The sequence below is a fragment of the Scomber scombrus genome, chromosome 5 (genome assembly GCF_963691925.1).
Source record: "Scomber scombrus chromosome 5, fScoSco1.1, whole genome shotgun sequence".
Classification (NCBI taxonomy): domain Eukaryota; kingdom Metazoa; phylum Chordata; class Actinopteri; order Scombriformes; family Scombridae; genus Scomber; species Scomber scombrus.
This window is the reverse complement of record NC_084974.1, coordinates 4,711,791-4,722,921: the sequence shown is the minus strand read 5'-3', so window position 1 is coordinate 4,722,921 and position 11,131 is coordinate 4,711,791.

The following is an 11,131-nucleotide window of genomic DNA, read 5'->3' as shown; positions in this document are numbered from 1 at the left end:
GCGCACTGCTAGGCACACGTGTGGCAGAGAGCTCCCATATGGATTTAATGTAGCAGCTATCAGCCAGCTTCTTTAAATTAAGCAACAGTTACTATTTGTCTCTTAAAATACAGAAATTACTAATATGTCGACGAAACCTAAAGCCAAAGCTCCAAAAACCACTAAATCAACGGATACCTCCTGGCCACCAGCAAAGTCAGTTGACGATGCTGCTAGCTCTGACCAAATTCTTGATGCTATTCACTCACTGAAGGAGGATTTTACGTCAAGGTTTGATGGATTAATGAACGCTATCCAGGGAGTGCAGGGTGAACTCAAGGCACTGACTGGCCGAATGACCGAAGCAGAAGACAGAATTAGCACCAATGAAGACGATTTAACATCTCAGAAAACACAGACCGCTAGCATGAAAACGGCTATGGAAGAGCTAGCACTAAAAGTGGATGACTTAGAAAACCGTGCACGCCGCTCTAATCTTCGGTTGGTAGGTCTGCCAGTCAACAGAAAGAGGTGGTGATTTGTGTGCTTATTTGGAAAAATGGATTCCTGAAATGCTTGGTTAACAACATTTTCCTGGGCCAGTGGTTATAGAAAGGGCGCATAGGGTCGGTACAACGATCAACGAGGTGAACTCGCAAGTCACTGTGCGACCTCGAGTGGTGGTGATGAAGTTCCTGAATTATGCAGACAAAGTCAGGGTTATGAAAGCTGCCAGGGCCAAGGGGAAAATACTGGTCGACGATAAGGTTATGTTTTTCCCCGACGTTTCTGCTGACCTGCTTAAACGGAGAAAAGTCTTTGACACAGCGAAGAAAGAACTTTCCTCCCTCTCTATGCGCGACATGCGTTATGGAATAATCCATCCTGCTACTCTTTTGGTGACGGTCAAGGGAAGACGGCACACTTTCGACACAGCATTGGAAGCGGAGGCTTTTGTGCGAAAATTAAAATCTGAAGCAAGTGGGACAACAGTGGACTCTGAATAGCGTGGTAAAGGCGGACGCAATACAGGTAATATTTCTCTGGACTGATTAGAGAATGCGGACGCATTTGGGCTACAGTTAACTATTTGTGGACTGTTAAATGCTGTGTCTACTCTTTGTGGGCAAAGTAGCTGTCTGATTGCAACACACTATTATGTTCAAGTATTCTGTGTGGCTCTGTCATGTTCGCTAGGCATGCTGTTCCTCTGCATGTGGACATGGTGGACCAGCTTAAGCTCCATAGTCAGGCTCTGTTTAGCGGCCTATTGGAAGTATGGATCAGGGGAGGCGTGTGTGTATTTCATTTGGGGAAATACACCTTGTTATGTTGATTTTCATGTTTTAAGGCACATATTTGTTTATTTTTGCACTTTATTAAGTTTCCTTTTTGTACAATACTCAATACTCAGTTCCAACACACATTTACATTATAGTAACATAGTATGTTATATAATCTTCAGTTCACCTCTTGGAACGTAAGAGGTTTAAATAAACTTGTCAAGCTCAAGCAAGTAATGTGTAGGATTAAACAATTGAAAACTAAGATAGTCTTTTTGCAGGAGACGCATCTTACTCCTGAAGATGTAGTGAAGGTGAGGAGGAGATGGCCTGGCCGAGTATTCTCAGCCTCTTTTAGTTCCCACGCACGTGGGGTGATCACTTTAATACACAATTCACTACCATTTCATCTTATTGATGTTAAGGAAGATCGATTTGGGAGATACCTTGTTATCCAATGTGAAATCCTTTCAGTCAGGTTAAATCTTGTCAATTTATATGGGCCCAATGACGACAACCCCTCATTTTTCAGAAACCTATTTCTGTCAGTGGCCGATTTGCCTGGAAACTTCATCATAGGTGGAGATTTTAACTGCACTCTCCAGCCTGATGTTGATAGATCTACTGGGATAGATGCCTCCCATTCTCAGTCAAGGAAGGAATTGTTACAGTTTATTGGAGAGCTTAACTTAATTGATATATGGAGGAAAACTCACCCTAAGCAGTCAACCTTCTCATGTTTTTCTGCCACCTGTCAGACATTCTCCAGAATTGACTACTTTTTGGTTTCTGCTTCTCTAACATCCATAGTCCCCAGTAGCTGGTATGATAGCATCGTCATTTCAGACCATGCTTCAGTTTCATTTAGTTTGAACATGCTACAGCCTCTGAATAACCCAACAGGGTGGCGTCTTCAGTCATTTTGGCTTAAAGACCCAGAATTTATTAAGTTTGTTGGGGCACAAATTGACTTTTACTTTGAAATTAACACAACCCAAACATCAGCCTCTATACGGTGGGAAGCATTTAAAGCCTTCCTGAGAGGACAGATGATAAGCTACACAAGTTATCAGCACAGATCCTGGAAGTTGGAGATGGAACAACTAGAAAAAAAAATAAAGGATATTGAAACAGTCCATTTTAAAACTCCCTCTCAACAGTCATTTAAGGAACTTAATGGACTCAGAGCTAAATATAATGTTATGTCTGTGAATAAGGCAACTAAAAGCCTGCTGAAACTGAAACAGTCCTATTATGAACAAGGGGGAAAGGCTAGTAAGCTTCTAGCTTGGCGTATTAAACAATCTGAAACTGAAAGAACAATAAATACAATCCAGTTGGATGATGGTGTAGAGTCAAGTGACCCTAAGGAAATTAACAATGCCTTTTTAGGTTTCTATCAGAACTTGTACAGCACAGATCATTCAAACTCAATTTTACAAAAACAAAATGAATTTTTGGATCTGTTAAACATTACTTCTCTTGAAGAGAATTTGCTGGCTGACTTAGACCTGGACATAACTAATGAAGAGTTGTCTGCAGCCATTGGTACAATGAAAGGGGGAAAGTCACCAGGCCCAGATGGGATCCCCATCGAAATTTATAAAACATTTCAGGATGCACTAATACCACCTCTGCTTGAAATGTATGAAGAGTCTCTGGAGAGTGAGTCTCTCCCATCCTCTCTAAATATGGCAATAATTACACTGTTATTAAAGCCAGGGAAAGCATCTACCTTATGTGGATCATATAGACCAATCTCACTCCTCAATAATGATCTTAAAGTGTTGTGTAAGGTATTAGCTATACGGTTAGATATACTTTTGCCACAAATGGTGAACCCTGACCAGAACGGCTTTGTGATGGGGCGACAGGGCTTTCACAATATACGACGTGTTCTTAATATTGTTTTTGAGAAAAGTGGATGTATGGACACTGCTATTTTGTCATTGGATGCCGAGAAGGCTTTTGACAAGGTAGAGTGGCATTACCTGTTTGAGGTCCTTCAAAGATATGGCATAAAGGGGAAATTTTTTTACTGGATCAAGCTTCTTTATTCTAACCCTCAGGCTAAAGTTCTAACAAATGGTCTGTCTTCAGCTCCCTTCAAGTTGTATAGAGGCACAAGACAGGGTTGCCCCCTGTCTCCATTGTTATTTACCTTGGCAATTGAGCCTCTTGCCATGGCAATTAGGAAGAGTGTTAATTTCAAAGGCATAACTAAAGGGGATATGGAACATCGTATAGCCTTGTATGCGGATGATGTAATTTTGTTTTGCTCCAATTTAAAACAGACTTTACCTTCTTTACTTGATTTAATAAATTACTTTGGTAGCTTTGCAGGTTATAAAATCAATTACTCCAAATCGGAAATATTGTTTTTGAATGAAAGGGAAAGACTACACCCTCCAATACACACTCCATTTATGATATCCCTGAAGGGTTTCTCTTACCTAGGTGTGAAGATAGCCCCTAGCATTGACGAAATTGTGCCTAATAACTACAATTCCTTAACAGATAAGGTTACTCACCTTATAAATAGATGGACAAATTTACCAATCTCTATGATTGGGCGAATAAATGTTTTGAAAATGTCTATTCTACCTAAATATTTGTACTTGTTTCAGTCTATTCCACTTGCTCCCCCTCCTGCACTCTTTAATTTACTTAAAAAGCTTTTCTCAAACTTTATTTGGAATAACAAGCGCCCCAGGCTCAGACTTTCCCAATTATACTTGCCATATGATAGAGGTGGGCTACAACTTCCTAATCTAGAATGGTATTACTGGGCAGCTCAAATTAGAGCAGCAATGTTTTATTTTGAGAGAAATCTTCCTCCAGCCTGGGTATTAATAGAATCTCACTTAGTTAACATTCCTTTAAACCTTTATATACACTCTGCAAACAAACAAAAACGAATTAAACATACTAGTAACCCCTTTCTCAAAAATTCTCTAACGGTTTGGCACAACGCTCTTGCATATCTGGGAGAAACTAATAAACTATATCAATTTTCTCCAATTTTTGGAAGTGATGACTTCATACCTGGTAGAGCGGATTCTGGGTTCAAAATCTGGGCTTCTAAGGGTATAGCCAAAATAGCTGACCTCTACAATGATAACTTAGTTCTTATGTCATTTGAAGAGCTTAAGTCAAAATATGGGATTCCTACGAAGCACTTTTTTAAATATTTGCAATTAAGGAGCTTCATCCTCTCCAAACTGAGCAATAGTATGAAACCTCCTCCCCTATCTTCCCTGGAAGACTACACTTTGGCTTTTTTACAGGCCAGGGGCCAAATTTCATTGTTATATAAGCTGTTTGTGAGTAAGTCTAAAGAGTCATCTGAATGCTTACTACAAGCGTGGAGAACAGACTTGGACTTAACAGAGGATGATTTAACAGAGGAAGAATGGTCAGATGCATGTCTCAGGGGTCAGACCCAATCTATCAATACAAATTCAAAACTACTGCAGTATAAATGGCTAACTAGATTGTATATAACTCCAGCTAAACTGCACCGCTTTAATCCCAATATACCTGACACTTGCCTCAAATGTAAAGACCAAAAAGGCACCTTATTCCATTGTATCTGGGAATGTCCACAGATACTATCATTTTGGAGGAGAGTATTAGATCTGGCTAGCCAAATCATTGGTGAGGAAGTTCCTCTTGATCCTAAATTATGCATATTAAATCTCTACCCAGAGGGCTTCATTACCACCCAAAGAGTAAAGTCGTTGTTGGACATTTGTTTCTTAGAAGCCAAACGATGTATTGCTTGCTCTTGGAAATCAGACACACCTTGTACCACAGCACAATGGTTGAGGGGAATGACCTTTTATTTTGCTTTAGAGAGGATAAGCTACTCAACAAAGAACAAACTTGACAAGTTTTGGAGAATATGGAATATTTTCTATAATTTTCTTGAGAATAATAATATGGATGTAGATGGTTGGATGTCTTTATGTCTTTATTTTGAAGTATATACAATGTATTTTTTACGATTGTAGTGTGGAATTTGTATGAGTACAAACCATATGCTATATCTACGCTTTATAACATATTTATATATTTTCTGTTTATGTTGCTTCTTTATAATATGCCTTATTGTGTGCTAGTGTGCTGTTTTGTATTGTTCTGTTTGTTTGTAAAATGAACAAAATCCATAATAAATAAATGTTTAAAAAAAAGAGAGTTGCAGTGTGATACATTTCCAGAGTTTTAAAATCAGTCTATGAATCTTAGATACAATCGGTTAATCCAACCGGACTTGCTGGATCATATTTCATTGTCTCACCATCAACTTAAATCAACACATCCACACCAATGCAGTTGTACGGGTATTGTATTACACAGGGCATCTCAGGAATTCCTGTATTTTGCTGAACACCTTTATGAGAATAGGAAACAGTACATTCATACAGTAGATGAGACAGGGATTACTGTTTGCTTTTCCAGCAGATGCACAGTTTGCACAGTTCTTCTACAGTTCACATGGTCACAAATTTTGGGCTGCACATGGATGTCCGCAGAGGGGTCCACGCAGACCTTGCAGGCATGGGTCGATGACAAAGTTTACATCAACCCTTATGTGGAACCCTAAAAGCCATGAAGACACAGAAAGCATGAATTGGCCTGAAGTGATACAGGCACAGGGCCCCCCGCCCCCATTAAGATTTTCATGAAACAACTTCAAACCAGACGGGGGGGTTCCGGTCCTCTGAAATGATGCCAACACGGAAGTAACTTAAAAATGCATTCTATGAAAATGCCACCAGGGGGGCGACCGTTTTGGTGTCAAAAGGACTTCCGTCTCAATACAAGTCAATGGAGAATTCACCAACTTCTCACTTGATTTCTAACCTCAGTAAACGTTTTCAAAATGTGTTTATGGTATCAATCGCTAGTTTAAAGCCTTTTTCAATGCAATATGATGTTCATTTGTGAAATTTTGGCCTTCCTGATTTTATATTTGACGATAAAGCAGGGTATGCATTAGGGCGTGGCTATGTCGTGATTGACAGGTTGATTGATTCACAGGTTTAGGAGGGCGCCTCTTGCTCCTCCTGATGCCCATATAAGTAGAATCCGTGTTTTTTTTTTACCTGGCATGCACCGGAAATGTTCAAGATGGTGCTGCTCAGATCCGAAACTATTCGATTCCAAGCAGCAGTCCACAAACCAATGGGTGACGTCACGGATGTTACGTCCATTTTATATACAGTCTATGCTTCAAACTCACTTTTACTCGGTAGCCTTCAACTGTGCCTGCCTTAAAACCAGCTCAAGCATTCCTGCTGATGTCTTTGTAGGTCTGTGTTGTCTCCATGTCCTATGTGTGATCATATGCCTTTATTAGGGACCGAGTCACTGACCAGTGAACAAGGGACCTATTGTTATTGCCAAGATTCTTCTCCCTCTTTTTTTTCTTCGCCTGAACATACATGAAAACTCATGAAACCTTGCACAGACGTCACATCTGGTGAAAAATGTTATAATTCAACGTGATTGGACGCAAGTGTGGTAAGGGGACTCAATAGCGCCCCCAAACGTCAGGTCATGTGACCAAAAGTCCTCTCGGATCTGCATGAAATTTTAATATGTCACAGCTCTCATGGGATCAAGGGGAAATTAATTTTGTGGAATTTTTTTACCCAACAGGAAGTCGACCACGCTGCGTGGCGTTCACAAATTTTCATTTTTCCAACACCGTTTTGAGGCCTTTACAATGTTCACAGAGTCCTGAAACCGGCCACATTGGTTTCAACTAATGAGTTCTTTCATTTGGTACCACATTTGCCCCGAAGTTTGCCCCAACAGCTCTTTAGCGCCCCCTAATGCCTTTTCCCATATAGTACGTATTGACAAACTCTGACACATGCCAAATTGGGCATATTCGTCAAGAGTCACGAAATATTGTTTTTAGGTATAAGTGCAACCTTGTGAGTAGAGTTGGATGTCTCGAGACCACTTTTACGTGGTCTCGGTCTTGTCACAGTCTCGACCGTCTTTGGTCTTGTCTTGGTCTCGGATCCCTCGGTCTTGTCTTGGTCTCATTGTCTTGGTCTCAGGTCTCAGGTCGACATAGTGGTCGGGAGATTTGCAACAAATAATGTCCATGATAAAAAACGCAAGTGTAGCCAGCGCGAAACGTTAGGTTTACGTCGTAGCTGTCAGTCTCAGTCAGACCTAGTAATAATAATGTCAGCCAATTCCGCCATCATTAAATTTGCATTCATGGAACATAAAGAAGTTTGCAGTCCAGGTGCAAGAAAGAAGCATTCTGCAAAATGCAAGTTTTGCAAAGTCTCTCTCACCGAAACAGCCGGGACCACATCAACGTTCACCAGACACCAGGAGCGGAGACACCCGGAGAGGTAAGCTAGCCAGTTGGTACTGGCTCCAAACTCTTTATCCATACCAATGTCACATGACCAGATCATGCATGTGTTAGTATTATGTATCATGACATGCTCTGTCTCTGCATTGTTCTGTCTGTAGTTGAAATAATACCTTCTTAAATTGAATTTAAACTGGGACTGAACCTCTTACCCCAGCATGCTGCTCTTATTCAATTGATGCAAGTTATGGTGTAACACTAGCTCACTAGCTTTTTTTTTTTTGTTTTTTTTGGTCTCGGTCTTGGTCTCGTCTCGGTCTCGTCTCGTCTTTGTCTTGGTCTTGGTCTTGGTCTTGGTCTTGGTCTTGACTCAGTCTGTCTTGGACTTGGTCTCGTCTTGGTCTCGGTCTTGATACCCTCTGGTCTTGGTAGTGTCTTGGTCTCGGTTTAGGCGGTCTTGACTACAAATCTACCCAAACGTAGCACAGAGAACTGGTGGGGAAACACTTGGGTAAAGTTAGAAAGAGATTGGCAGATTCGAACTTCAGCGATCAATAAGGTAGACTATTGACTACAAACTCATTTTCGCCAAAACGAGTCGTCGTTCAGGCTGCAGGAAATATATTGCTCTCTATGCACTGCGGGCGGAAAAGCGAGTGCTTAAGGACCGTCTACAAAGTGCAGTACCAAAGCGAAAAATATTCAATATCTCCACTTTTATTCACTGTTGTCTCACCAAATTCACTCCACACATCAACGGTCACCTGATAATCACACTACAACAGTTATTTCGTAAAAAATATTTTTGCATATTTTTGGGGAATTTTATTGTGAAAAATCATCAATAGCGTTAATGTTATACAGTGTAGGATGACCAAAATCATGCTACACAACAAGGGTCACCTAATAATCATACTACAACATTTATTTTAGGAAAATTTGTTTTGATATAATTTTGGGGATTTTTTATATTCAAAAATCTTCAATATTATACACTGTATACTCACCAAAATCATGCTACACAACAAGGGTCACCTGATAATCATACTACAACAATCATTTCAGGAAAACATTTTTTTTGCATATTTTTGGGGAATATTATTGTGAAGAATCATCAATAGCGTTAATAGTATTCACTGTATACTCACCAAAATCATGCTACACAACAATGGTCACCTGATAATCATACTACAACAGTTATTTCAGGAAAAAAAAAAGTTTGCATATTTTTGGGAAATTTTATTATGAAATACCATCAATAGCGTTAATATTATACAGTGTAGGATGACCAAAATCATGCTATACAACAAGGGTCACCTGATAATCATATTACAACATTTATTTTGGGGAAATTAGTTTTGATATAATTTGAGATTTTTTATATCAAAAAATCTTCAATATCGTTAATATTATACAGTGTAGGATGACCAAAATCATGCTACACAACAAGGGTCACCTGATAATCGTACTACAACAGTTATTTCAGATAAACTTTTTTTTTTTTCAGAACTGGAGTGATTCAAATATTTGCAACATGGGCATTGGTGTTCTCCTTAGGTCTACTATATTTTCTTATTGGTGGATAACATTTGACTTTGAATATAAAAAAATAGCTTGAGGAAAAATTATTAATATATATTCTAACATATGTTCTATATTGTGTCAAGACTATCTCTCCATTCTACGTATTCCATATGTAGGGGGGGGGGTGTTTAGACGGCTTGTGTGCACAATATCCACTTACTTTGAGTTTGGGAGAGCTGGTCTACGGGCCCCTCTCTGGATTGCTGCGACTGTCTTTGCTACCCGGGCTGGTGAAAGCGTGGCGGCTCGTGACACCGGTTTGCTGGTCACACAAGAGATGTCTGGTTTGCTCCGGCGGGGCCGGGACCAGCCCCACAGCCAAGACCACCTCAATTAGGTTCTGCTGCTTCCAGTGGTCCTTTTGGAGGCCAGCCAACGTGTGTGCTCGCTCGGAGGGGCAGTGCCGCAGAGATGTGGCTCGTCTCCAGCAGCACTTAGAGTACCTAGGCCTGCACCTCAACAGGAAGAAGAGCAGGCTCCAGCCCTCACAGTCCACGGAGTTCCTAGGCATGTGTTTGGATGCCAGGGCAGGGACTCTTTACTTGACTCCTGTGAGACAGGCCGCCCTCAGGGCTTGCTTGTCCCAGTTCCGGCTTGGGGCCAGGGTGACCTGGCTATGTCTCCGCCTCTTGGGGTTAATGGCAGTCACAGTGCATGTCATACCCCTGGCTCTTCTGAACATGCGCCCAGTGCAGCGCTGCCTCCTAAGCCTTGGATTTTGCCCACAGAGGAATCTGCAGGCCAGCGTATTGGTGATGCGCAGACTGTGTGTGGCTCTCCGTTGGAGGCGGCGGCCGACCAACTTGGCACGTGGGACGGTACTGGGGCTTGTGTTGCGTCGCCAGGTGGTGTCATCATATGCATCCCTGGTAGGCTGTCGGGCTGTCCACGAAGGCAAGGGCATCATCAGCCTTTGGCACGGACCCTGGTTAGCGCAGCACATAAATGTTTTGGAGCTGCAGGCTATCCATTTGGCTCTTCTGCATTTCCTGCCAGAGCTACAGGACCGCCATGTGCTGGTGAGAACAGACAGTACAGTAGCGGCGGCATATATCAACAGGCAAGGGGGCCTAGGTTCCCCTCGCCTGTGCAGATTGGCTCGGGCAATATGGGAGTGGGCTCATCCCCAGTTCAAGTTCCTGAGGGCCACATATGTGCCATGTCGGGAGAACCTTGCTGTAGATCGGCTCTCCAGGGGGGGACCCCTCCCCGGAGAGTGGCAGCTGCATCCAGAGGTTGTGAGCAGAATATGGGATCGCTACGGCACAGCCGTGGCAGATCTTTTTGCATCCAGGGAGAACACTCATTGTCCCCTCTTTTTCTCCATCGGGAGGGACAATCCTCCCTTAGGGACGGGCCTCCTGTATGCCTTCCCTCCCTTCCTCCTCCTGCACCAACTCCTACAGAGAGTCCAGCCTCATCCTGGTGGCCCCCAATTGGCTCCAGATGATTTGGTTTGCCGAGATTCCGCCCCTTCTTCAGGGACAACCGTGGGAGCTACCCATTCGCCGGGACCTCCCGTACCAGGCCGAGGGAACTCTTTTTCATCCTTTTCCCCAGGGCCTCAGGCTTTGGGCCTGGCCCCTGAGAGGGCCGAATTTCTAGCCTTGTGATTCCCCCAGTCTGTAGTGGGTACTTTGCAGGGGGCCCGGGCTCCCTCGACCAGGGTTGCTTATTCCTATCGTTGGGGGGTGTTTCAATCATGGTGTGCCTCACGACACGTGGATCCCCTCTCCTGTATGGCACCTGGTATCCTTCAGTTCCTTCAGGAGCTGTTAGAGGCAGGCAAGTCTCCCTCGACGTTGAGGGGGACTGTGGCAGCCATAAAGGCGGCCCATGTTGGGCCTCGTAAACTGGCACAGGGTTGTGCCCCCCATGGGATTTGGAGATGGTTTTGTCAGCCTTGCGGCATGGGCCGTTCGAGCCTCTGTAAACGGTCGAG